This window comes from Silene latifolia, chromosome 1 (genome assembly GCF_048544455.1).
Source record: "Silene latifolia isolate original U9 population chromosome 1, ASM4854445v1, whole genome shotgun sequence".
Classification (NCBI taxonomy): Eukaryota; Viridiplantae; Streptophyta; class Magnoliopsida; order Caryophyllales; family Caryophyllaceae; genus Silene; species Silene latifolia.
In genome coordinates this window covers 174462197-174475385 of record NC_133526.1, presented here as the reverse complement: position 1 = coordinate 174475385, position 13189 = coordinate 174462197, and the positions used below count along the sequence as shown (strand labels likewise).

General features: G+C 35.1%; 1 long non-coding RNA gene across 1 annotated transcript; it reads left to right on the top strand.

The window, feature by feature from the left end:
- Nucleotides 1-1198: 1198 nt before the first annotated feature.
- Nucleotides 1199-2396, top strand: LOC141611843 (uncharacterized). The gene is made up of 3 exons (XR_012528848.1): nt 1199-1392; nt 2166-2229; nt 2327-2396. It is a non-coding gene; the product is annotated as an uncharacterized LOC141611843 (long non-coding RNA).
- The last annotated feature ends 10793 nt before the right edge of the window (nt 2397-13189 follow it).

The following is a 13189-nucleotide window of genomic DNA, read 5'->3' as shown; positions in this document are numbered from 1 at the left end:
ATAGACAACATAATGATAGGATTCATTATATGTCCACAAGCTTGGGCTTGTGTATGATCAAATATTAAGTGATGTTGAGTTGATGAACTCTACTAAAGGAATGTCAATTACCAAGTACACTCATCAAATCTAAAATCTATTAGTCAATCTATGAGATAATCCTCCTTCTACTTCAAAATCATTATTTGTGTGTCATAAGCTATCTTTGAATATCTAGTGTATTTATTCTAAAGATAGAGTGGTAGAAAAATGAAGACACAAAAAATACAAAGAATAATTTATATGCTTGAGTAAATGAGATCTACGAAAGAAAGAATAATTTATATACCTAAATAGATAGTATACATGAATAGATGAGATCTATGGTCTTGAATATATGAGATCTACATGACAAAAGAGACCAAGTGATGTAATCAAAAGAATATGTTCTTAAGATAACTACACGAGGAGACCAAAAGAAAGTTTTTGATAGAAAATGACTAAAGAAAAGTCTTAACAAGAGATTTTGCTAGTTTATGACCTAGATATGAATAAGAGTTTCAATATTGATATTTACTTAAGAGCCTAAATGAAACAAAGTTGCATCCTTGAATATAAATGAGATTTATGATTAAAAGTTGCAAAGAAAGATATGCCGATGTCTACAAGAGCTAAGTTAATTGTTAACCTCGCTAGTGTCATTACTTAACCTCATTATGAAAATGAAATGGTTAAACCTGCTTCCGAAAAAGGGTATTTTCAGAAGGACATGCATTGAATGGGATTTCACTTTTGAATAATGACATTGCTACGCATCATTATAAAAATGAATGAGTTAGAGATTAAAATATATTTCCATAAGTTTTAAGATTGAAACCTTTTCAAATAGGTATTTTGAAAAGATATGTTGGGAACATATATGGTTTTATCTTAATAACTTGGCAAAGCAAAATCACTACTACAGAATTCATCAAGGACATCAGTGGATGGACATCGGATTTTTGAAAAAACAGATGTAATAAGTTTGCACATCGGATTTTTATAAAAGTCTGATGTAATTATATTATATGGACATCGGTTGTTATTTTCAACCCATGTCCATTATAATGGACATCGGATTAAATTACAACCCATGTCCATATAATCCTCAATTTGGGCGCAAAATGAAAACAATTCCCCCGCCCCAAATTATTTTCAACCCATGTCCAGAAATATGTTTCATTTGTTTCATTATACACTGCCTTCCTTTCCTCTTTCCTAAAATCAGCGAACACCAACCCCAACCACGCAAACACCGCCTCACCTAACGCCGGCCAGCACAGAAATCGCTACCCCACCCGACAACTATCGACGGCGGCCAACTTCGACGGTGACCACCACCACGCGAACAACAATCGACGTGAACTAGGATCGGTATAAACCCTAATTTTCAACTTCAGATCGTTTATTTTTAAGCATTTTACTGGCTTTTCAGTTATAGGATTTGTGAAATGTTTTTCTTCTTTGATTTGTTTTGATTATCTTAATTGAACTTCTGTGATTGATTTAACTTTGCAATTATATTTGATTGAGGATGAATCAAAATAATTGATTCATTTGATAATGCCCTATTATCATTTGGGGTTCGTTACATAAAATTAGTGTGATTGATTTAGTATATATGGTGTAATTTGCGACAATGTTACTTTTAATGCACTAGAAATGGGATATATTGTTGAAACAAGCTAGATCTTGCTCCAACATTTTTATTTTCTTAAAGTTGAGTATATATGGTGTAATTTGCGACAATGTTGAATTCGTTCAATTAAACTTGGCTTAGCAAACTGAAACCATTATTGTTGTTGTAGCAATAATCTTCTTCAATGAAGCTCGGTAGTGGTAAGGGATGTTGATATTAATGGGTTTGAAAATTCAGAGTATCAAGTTAGCAATAACATATCAGTTGATGGATTTTTGTCAATCTTATTATTAATTTCTAGAAAAGCAATGAAGGTAAACAACTGTATAATAAGTTTGGGTTGAGAAATCAAAGTATGTGATAAGTTACAAAAGAGTATTATCATTAATCTGTAGTGGGTTGATGATAAATGTTACTAGAGGGGCTTAATAACTAACAACAATGTCTTCTTTCTTAACTGGCTTTGGATAATAATGATTTTCCTGCTCTTAATATTTCACTTTGTAAGGCACCCTGATAGGACGCAAACTCCACAAATTGTATGCTGGGATACATAGTTCAACTTATTCAAGGTATTTGAATTCTAATTAATACTAATGTTGTTAATAATTTTTTTGCATTAGATTATGGCTGGATCATTGCATTGTGTTGTTTTTTGTTGTTGGACAGTGCATTGGACGACACTACCATCGCCATTCGCCAGTACATGATAGTGGAATTCAAGGTATTCGGATTATTGTAAGTATCCTTTAGTTTCTTCTCACTGTGTTTTACTTCTTTGTTTCCTTATTCTTCTTTGTAATTACATTGTTTCTGCTCACTTCTCACCCACCACCACTACCACTCACCAAATTCCTTCCTTTTCATGGCGTCCCTCACCCAAGCCTTACAAGTGCAAATGATCCGATCCATATCTTTATCATCTCCAATGGCTTCTGTAATTTCCCTCTCAATTTTTTATTTGTTGCTATTGATTTATTTAATTGTTGGTATTTTGTATGTAGATTTTTGTTAGTATGAGTAGTTGTTTTCTTAATTTAGATCTCATTACCAATATACATTAGTGGTTTGATTTTTCTGGGTTGTGTGATATCTCGCTGATGTGATTTTAGCTTAAATATTCGATTTGTGCCTAATTTGTGACACTATAGCTACAAAAATAAATTTCTGGATCTTTCTTCTGCAAAAAAAATGGCGTCTAATCAGTTCGAGATGCAGCTATGTAATTGAGTCTTGATTTTCTTTGATGTTATTATTGTATCAAATAGAAAGTTAGAAAATCTAAGCTTAAATAATGAATAATGAATGGAAAAATGGAAGGATACGCAACTTAAGGCATTTTTAGTGGACATTGAATTAATGTTTAGTGCTAATAGTTCTACACCACAATTTCCAGATCTCCTCTTATTTTATACTAATTAATTAATCAAAATATAAAAATATATGTGATTTTTTGCCTTTTCCGACTATCGTACTGATATATTTCAATGCGATATGAATCTCTTAATCCAGTTTGTTTTCTGCTGATACTAAAATGCTTTGGTAATTTGTTTGTTCCTCTAGTTTGTCACTCGTCAGTATGTATCCGTATGGGTGCTATTGTGCTTATTAATTAATTTAACTATGTAGCTGGAATGTTTTTATTGTTAATTTGATTTATGGTTGTTATTTTTGCAGTATTTTGTTTGTGACATGGTGAATACATTACTCCAGCACACTTGTACTTTGCGGCCCTAATAAGTATGAAAGTAAGTTATACTCTTATTATCTAGATATGTAGGATAATATTTTGTGAGCCTATTGTTAGCTCTCCATTAGATTAGTCTTATATAGACCGACCAACGACGATGAACCATGTTATGAACCACTAGGCGACATGCAGTGGCAGCACAGAGCCACTGCTAATCCCACACTCAAGCGACAAACTTGTCATACGATGCCCAAGACAATTCAACTCGCTATCGTCCCTTTACCGTACCGATCCACGCTCATCCCACACAATCTCTTGCTTACTCGACACCTATGACTACTCGTTACCCGTCGTTGTCTTTTAGGCATCAACCATTAGGATACCGTTAAGTAAGATCGCTATTATCCCTTGCTTATTCGTATTGTTTTTGTCCATGAGTTCGTTCACCTTACACAAACGTCTTTGTTTGAAATATTAGTGTTTTTATGGAGCTGATGAATAAGATACAAATTATTTACAGTGATCATTGGATGCTCGTTGACGACGTTCTTGATCATAATCAAGTGCATTGGTTCGACTCACTAGGAAAGTCGGTCTTAGTCAAAGTTGAGATCTTTAATTAATGCGTAAGTTCATCTTAATAGTTCATTTATTGATATGCACATAAATAAATGTTCAACTGATTAGAACATTAAAAATGGCAACTATTATTGGCTGACAATTATTTATTTGTGAGGCCATGTCTGACTGCCCCATTGTCAAGCTTATGTGAAGTTGCCCTTGTGAGGCCATGTCTGACTGCCCCATTGTCATTAATATGCATTACAGGTTTTTCAAGACACCACGCCATATTCACAAGAAGAATTAGATGAGGTTCGGGACTTGTGGGCGAACTATTTTCTCAATATCTAGCCGTAGATAGCTAGCTAGCGTAGTAATGTATTAGGTAGTTGCATTTTGAAAAACTGATTACATGATCTGCAAGACCATATGTTATGTTGGCTGGGATTTGTTATGCCCTTTGTTGTTGTTCGTTAGTTGTTGAATTCGGATGACGGAGACGGTTGCGTTGTATGTTGATTGGGATCGGTTTTTATTAATTGAAATCGATCATTTTGGTTGAATGGCAGTTGGCATGTTTTGTATTAATGTTTTGGCATTCAAATTGGTGTAATGCAATATGAATTGGCCTGCTCTTTTCAAATTTTAAAAAAAAAAACAATATAAAGGACAGCGGATTTATAAAAGTTCGATGTAATTCAGCTTCAAAGGACATGGGCTTTCTATAAAAATCTGATGTACATTACACATATGGACATCGGATTAATGTTAAAATCTGATGTTCATTACTCATATGGACATCGGATATATTTAAAAATCCGATGTGCATATATTAATGGACATCGGTTTAAAGTCCCATGTCCATTACACCCCATATGGACGAGACTGAACTCTACATCGGCCTATAATCCGATGTCCATGTGTCTAGAAGTCCGATGTCCTTCATGATTTCTGTAGTAGTGAATGTATTTCAATTCTTGAAATGTTTCGATTGAGTAGTCAAATACGAAACGTGTGGAATTGAGTGGGAGTTTGAAATTATCATGTGAAGACATGAAATTTAGTGGGAGCAATCATCTTGTAAAATTTATAACTCATTACTCATTGAGAATGACGAGCTAGTACTATCTTTCACAAAGAAGTATTTGAGTTTTCAATTCTGGATGAAAATGGACTAAGATGAATCCAATCACATCATGGGATGTTGGATAGGCATTGAGATATGAACATCAGATCAACGAGAAACGTAGGTTATTCATATCGATGAAAATGGAATTACCATAAGCAGTCATGGTCATTCATTGAACCTAAGAATGGTTGATCACATGATTAAAGATTACTAATGTTTCCGCCATTAGAATAATCATGCACATGTCCTATAATGAATCATATGCTTAAAAGCATAATGACTCATTGGTAAGCCATAGAAGAATCGCCATGAATTATCGAGAAGAACTAATGAGCTATTCTAGTGTTTGACAGAACACTCTGTTATGTGACAAGAAGTTGCACATATTGAAGTTCGAAAACGCGTAAAGATTTATGAAAATCCTAAGCTATTTAAGCTAAAAGGAGAAATAAGAAGTTTGAAAAGATACTTGGTTATAGTAAGAAGTTACTCAAAACTAGTATTTTCAAAATTTGCTAGAACTTATGAGAAGTGCTAGGCTAATCATCTTGACAATTGTTGCAAGATCCTACAAAACATATACCTGGTACATTATGAGTTGGAAGAAAACTTGACTAGTGTGAGTTATGTCGTCCACCATAATTCGTTTGTTATGTGATAAAAAGGTAGTTCTCTCAAAGTAAAGAACCTAAACCTAGTTTGGGAAACTAGATATGTACTTGGTGAAATTCATGTTATGTAAGACAAACATGAAAATAAAGGAAAATACAATTCAAGAGTTTGAACACGTGGACACATGGCGTGTTAAACTCATGTTGCAAACGACTAGTGTTTACACACTTACAATATACATCACAAGGTGGTAATATGGTATTGACTACCCGAATGTGATGTCCACATTTGTCGTTTGAGTTATTATTAACTCACCTTATACTTTGTTACATCCAAACGGGTTGTAAAGACAATTGAACCCCGTTAAAGTGAACACGGATTAGCATTGTATTTGCCCATAGTCACTTACATGAGGAGACGTCTCGAAGTGACTAGAGTGTGATGCGATTGATGGCAAGTTCAAGTGCCATGGAGTCATGTGAGATGACTAGTCGATCACATAGGCAGACTGTTAGGAACACTTTGTCGGGCTAATGACCGCTTATTGAGTTCTGGCAAATTTATATAGCATGGTCGTGGCGAGAGCTACTATAGTATTCTAATGAGTCGATTCTTTTGACTAAAGACTGTTCGCCTAAGGTGGCACAGTTTCAGATTAACTTTGATTTATGTTACTACGACCTTCGTAAATGGGCATATTTTGGGTTATGATGGTTGTGTCTAGTCGAAGGGAATAAGTGCGATAGGAATTGTCCACCCCTTGTCAGGGTTATAACAATATCTCAGGGCCACTCGAGGAGTAATGAACTGGAAATGCGTGGCCACGCTCGGAAGGTATCTATGGTAGATAATTCCGGTCAATCAGTTATTCTCCAGATCGAGGAAACCACTCTCGATAGATCACTTGCAAGTACGACCTGAAAGACACCTTGCATTGAGTGGGAGATAGTAATAGGACAAGAGAATTGGTGACGCAAACCTGTCGAGGAGAAGTGGGAGATTGTTGGAATATGTGTCCTCCGACAATAATGCGATCACAACTGTCGATCATGATGATCGCATGTTTAAATCTAATTTTAAGAATACATGTGGGATGTAATATTTTATTGTCAACTGGTCCACACATATCGGTAATGATTGGCTAACTAGAGTTTGACATTACTGTTGTGCGACGGTGGTGATCAGTTGATCCCCTTAGGTCATACCTATAGGGAAATACTCTTAATTGATTATTTAATTAATCGTATGCTGATACGAGTTAATTAAATTGCTTAAAATTGTCGGATGATTTGTGAGTAAGATTAACGTGTCTTATTATAATTCAATTAAATTAGATACGGTCTAAGTAATCGAATTGTCTTATTACTTAGATAAAATTATTGTTTACGAAGCAATTGAAATTGAATGAATGATTTATTATATACAAGTTGTTGTAATTTATAATTTGATAAACCATTTTGGTACATGTAATTAAGAATTACTAGTTGATTTTGTATATGACATATTTTATGAGTATGTTGATTTTTAATATGTTAAAAATGCATTACAATTTCACATGTCTAGTAACATGTCACATATGTCACAATTGACAAATGTCAAAAATAAAATGGACCTTCCATTTTATGTCATATGTGCCGAAAATTGGAGGGAGTATAAGGTTTATATTGTGTTAATTATTTTAAGTGGAAAACAAAATGATTACCTACCTAATTGTAGCCATGCAAACCTATTTTCTTGGGAAGAAAATGAGCACCATGCATTGGCTCCCCTCCACCCCTCCCCACCGGTTTTCTAAGAGGAAAATATAGAGGTTTTTTCCTCCATTATTCATTCTACTTTTACCTAATATATTTTCTAGAGTAAGAAAATATATTCTCTACATTTTTGTGAAAACTTAGAGAGATAAAAACCTCACAAATCTCTCCTCTTGGCCGAACATATTCAAGAGCAAATACAATATATTTTTGTGTCAAATTTTAAGTAAGACATATATTATTACTAGTTCATAATAATATAAGTTATTAAGGGATTTTCTTGGGTATATACTTTTGGGAGAGGTTCTCAATTGGACCTTTGTTCATCCATTATAAGGAAGCTCAAGAACTAACAAATAGGTGAATTTGTTGGTGCCCTAATATCCGAAATCCCAAAGTAAGATTGACGATTTCTTCTCTTATCTTGTTTTAGTTTGCATGCATAAGATATAGGATTTATTTTATGACTAAATAAACTAATTCATATATGAATATGTAAACTAATGAGATTAATGAATCTAACAAGAATATGACGACTAGCAACAATGGTTGTATTTTGGAGAAAATTTTCAAGAGCCACAAAAGAATTGTGTCAAAAATTGTATGAAATTGTATGTCGCAAGAAACTGTATTTTCTTGGCTACATGACGTTGTTTCTTCGAAACCTAGGAGGTTGAACTCATCACTTGTTTCACTTATTGAAGATGATGAATTCATGTTAATTTTAGAAAGTAAAGAGCTTGCAACTTACAAAGAAATTATTTGATTCAAGTTACTTCTGGAAAGTAATAAACACATGACTTACATGAGAGTGTTTAGGTCACAACTCAATACAAGGCTTAGAGCCATGAAAATCCTAAATAAATTCCAAGTGAATTGTTAGATATCAAAGCTTGATTGGTGGCAAAGGGTTTTGCACTAGTTGAAATGCTTAAGTCTATTTGGATCTTCTTAGGGATTGTGTTTCATTATGAGATATATAACGAGTGAATCTAAAACCCACTTCTTCAATTAGAAGGAATGTATTTAATACATATCTTGAGTTTTGTAGATTCTTGCAATCCTAAGATAATGTGAAACTTAAGAGAGGGTTTTAAGTAGGACATCAATGAGTTGGAATCAATGTTTTGATCATGTTATAAAACTTTTCTCGATAAGTCGAGAAGTTGTGTTTATACACTACAACAAAAACGCGGCATAGTGACGGTCATACCGACGGAAAAAACAAGCCGTCAGAAAACTCGGGATACTGACGGATTTTTGAGGGAATTTCCGTCGGTATCAATTACTGACGGATTTCCCGTCACGAGTAATTGGCGATTTGACAAAGTCAATGACGCTAAAAAAAATGTGACGGAATATCCGTCACTATTTCCAAAAAACTGACGGAAATTCCGTCATTGGCTGCCACACCCAACAGTGCATGACAGCTGTATGGCAATTGGGAAAACTGACGGAAATTCCGTCAGTAAAACACAAAAACTGACGGAATTTCCGTCACATGTTTTATTTTTTTAAACATAGGTGTGTGACAACCTGTCACAATAATTGTCCCAGTGACGGAAATTCCGTCAGGATTTTGAAAAAACTGACGGAATTTCCGTCAGTAGTCTAAATTATATGACGTGTAAAATTGATGCATTATTGGTCTGGTAAAGTGCGCCTATGACGGAATTTCCGTCAGTTTTTTAGAAATACTGACGGAATTTCCGTCAGGAATCCTATTTAACTGACGGGATTTCCATCAGTCCTTCCTTTTATCTCAAACACGGGATCCATTCAATATCACTTTACCAATTTTCCCCCAAAATTACAAATCGCCAAACCCTCCTCCACCACCTTAAAACCCGACACCACCACCACCCTCCTCCACTTCCGACGCCGCCACCACCACCAACAACACCACCACGCCGTCGCCATCATTATAAGGTAATTTTTTGTGTTTTTCTTCTTTTCTCCTTTATCTTTTTCCTTTTCCTTTAATTATTTTTAATTTTTTTTCTCCATAGCCTCCCGCCGCCACCTCCTGCCGCCGCCGCGCCATCCATGCCGCCGCCCCTCCTGCCACTGTCACCTTTCCTATTTCTCATCCTTCTTTTTCATTTTTTTTCTTTGTGGAGCTAATTAGGTATTTGTCTTTTAATTTTTTTTTGTTTAATTATCTTAATTGAATTAGAATATTAGTTATTGTTTTAATTATTGTTGAATTATTGTTGATGTTGATGCATGTTGACTTAGGATAGAAGTCAATTTTGTTTAAATGTTGATTGTGATGGTTTTTTTGTATGCATCTAATTTTTTTGTTAATTAGATTATTGTTAAATTTTGTGAAATGTTAATATTTTTAAAATGATAATTAGACTAGATATGTAAATTGAAAAATTATTCATGTTAGTTTTTAAAATGATAATTAGACTAGATGATATGTAAAATGAAAAATAAATCATGTTAGTTTATGTTAATTGATAAAGTAGTCATTGTTGTATGTTTTGTTTTTAATATTGTTAAAATTTTGTTCATATTGACCTAGTACCCGTTCAAAAATTACTCACTAGGAGTAATTCTTGAATAGTCCCCGTTTTGGGACTGTCTTTGTATGTTTTAAGTCACTTAGGTAGTAAACATGTGCTTGTGATTTGTTAATGAGAAAAGAGTTTGGTGACAATTCCTTTAATGTTCTCTAAATGCACATGTAGAGTAATTATTTATTCTACATTGTGTATTTGGAGAACGGATGGGAATTGCTGCGGAATTTTTTTTCCTCATTAATAAATCACAAGTACATGTTTGCTAGTGACTTGAAACGTACATTGATGGGTTTAGGTTGGAGTGATAAGGACCCAATTCAAAGAAATACAATATTTATATTGGTTAAAATGTTAAATTATTGTGTATTATTCTTGATTTTGATTGTTGTTAGGTTATTTTTTAATGACATATATAAATGTGTAGATACATAATAAAATGAAAAGATTAGAACGGCAATGGATGTATGAAAGATTAGACAAAAAAAAGAAACCCAAAAAAGCATTTGCAGAGGGGGTGAAAGAGTTTATTAAATTCGCGGAAGGAAGTAGTGAGTACAAGAATTTAGGTGAAATGAGGTGTCCGTGTAAGAAATGCAAAAACCTAGGTTTTAAAAGGAAAGAAGATGTTCAAATTCATCTTTGGTCGTATGGTTTCGCCGATAATTATTATGTATGGACATATCACGGTGAGAAACTACCTAGTACAAATGCTAGTGAGAATCCTTACCGTGAGTTCGTGGAAAATGCATTGCGTGATACTGTTGACCAAATTTTGGAGGATCGACTTAATCCTGATGACCTTAACCATGAAGAAGTGCGTTATGAAACCCCGAACCCCCAAGTTTCTTCGTTCTTTAAAATGTTAGAGCAAGCCGAACAGCCGGTGTTTGAGGGAAGTGATATGAGTTTGTTGCAAGCAGCTGCTAGGTTGTTATCACTCAAATGTGAGAACAACATATCTCTTAGATGCGCTAATGGTTTTATGTCGTTTGTTGGTGACATAATTCCAAAGGAAAATCAAATGGCGCACAATTTTAATGAGATTAAAAAAGTTCTGAAGGGACTCCAACTTCCCCATGAAAAGATTGATGCATGTATCAATGGATGCATGCTTTTCTGGGAGGAAAATTCTAATCTTGAAGAATGTACAAAGTGTCGTGCATCTCGGTATAAAGGTAAAAATAATTCAAGTGGGAGGCGAATTCCATGTAAACCAATAACTTATTTCCCGCTTGCGCCAAGGTTACAACGACTATAGGCAACCAAGCACATAGCAGGTGAGATGAGTTGGCACTACAAAAACTCTCGATTAAGAGAAAGGGGAACAATGGCACATCCAAGTGATGGAGAAGCGTGGAAGCATTTCGATAGAGAGCATCCATATTTTGCAAGTGAACCCCGGAATGTTAGGCTAGGTTTGTGTACGGATGGATTTCAACCTTTTGGGCAGTTTGGGACGAAATACTCTTGTTGGCCCGTGATTGTGACTCCGTACAACTTACCTCCTTGGTTATGCATGAAGAGACAATTTCTGTTCTTATCTGTACTAGTTCCCGGTCCTAAGAACCCTAAGTCAAATTTAGATGTTTTCCTCCAACCGTTGATCAAAGAGTTGAAACAACTTTGGGAGACCGGCGTGGACCCCTACGATGTCTCTAAGAAACAAAATTTTCAATTAAAGGCTGCATTAATGTGGACGATCAACGATTTCCCGACATATGGCATGCTTTTTGGTTGGTCCACAAGTGGATATCGTGCCTGTCCTTATTGTCCAGAAACTCCTGTGCCTGAGTGGCAGTTGAGGGTAACGAGGCGGATTACCACTCTTATTAATGGACTAAAATATAATAAGAAACCGCCAAAGTGGGTGCCTGTTACTTGGTGGGAGATACTTAAGAATAGGCCACAAGATCCTACTTTTGCCAAACATTCGAAAATCAACACGACAAATAGGAAGTCGGGTGGTAAAGATGGGAAAGCATTGGGCACCCACACTCTTGGTCGGAAGAGTTGCTCCGATGCTTTCAAGGAATTGGTAAGTATTGTTTATATTGCTTTTAAAAAGTGGTTAATATATATGATTGACAAATATATACTTGATTTTACTTGTTTCCATACTAATTTCAGGGTCAAGAGGCCACCCCTCACAAGATGTTCACTAAGACGAAGAAAAATAAGAAGGGCGAGTGGGTTAACCCTCGAGCGGCTGAGATTGAGGTAAGTTTTTGTATTCAATTTAATATTTATTTTTATTACAAAAAACGATAATATCTTTCTTATAAAGATAGGTGTATATATATATATATATATATATATATATATATATATATATATATATATATATATATATATATATATATATATATATATATATATATATTTTCGACGATTTTCTCTTTTTTTTTCAAATATGTGATTTCCAAGCGGAGATGAGTCAACCATTGCCACCTGGACAATCTCCCGACGAGATTCGGGCGTACTACAAGGCTGTTGGAGGCTTTGACGAGAAGAACCGGATGTTTGGGACCGGAGATAAAGGGGCCGAAATATGGTATGATCTTCCTCCTAACAAAGCTGGCCGGCGGTCTTTCTCTTATGCTCCTAGCATGATTTCACAGCTTTCCACCCAAATGAATGATGAGCGAGCCGCTCGAATTGCTCTTGAAAGACAGGTTCGTGAACAGGATGAACAAATGGCGGCAATAAAAAAGGCTTGGGCTGATATGCAAGCATCTCAACCCCCAAACACGTGTTCACAATTTTCTCCACATAGACGGGATGACTTTGGGGGTGGTGATGACGGGTTTGGAGGTAGTGGTAGTTTTATTGAGCCTATAATAAGTTAGAGCCTTTAGGTTAGAACCTTTACTTTGGTTAGTATTGTCGTCTAGTATGGAGTGTGAAAAATATGGTAAGACAATTCTCTTTCGTGTTTAATTAGTAAGACAATGTACGAATTTGACTATATTTTTATGTAAAACATTTTGCGTTCAATTCTCTTTTGTTGTCTATTGATTCCCGCATTAGCGGTCGACGTGAAAATGGATTCCCGCTTGGCTGTCGACGATTGTATATGTTTTGCAGGTTTTGGTTATATTGGAAACGATCCAAATAGGCATCGTGGCTGTATTTGAAACGATGCAAAAAACGCATCGTGGCTGGGCAGCAGGCTGCTGTTTCCAGGCCTGGTTTTTATTAAAACCGACGGAATTTCCGTCAGTATTTTGTAAAAACTGACGGATTTTCCGTCACTACCTA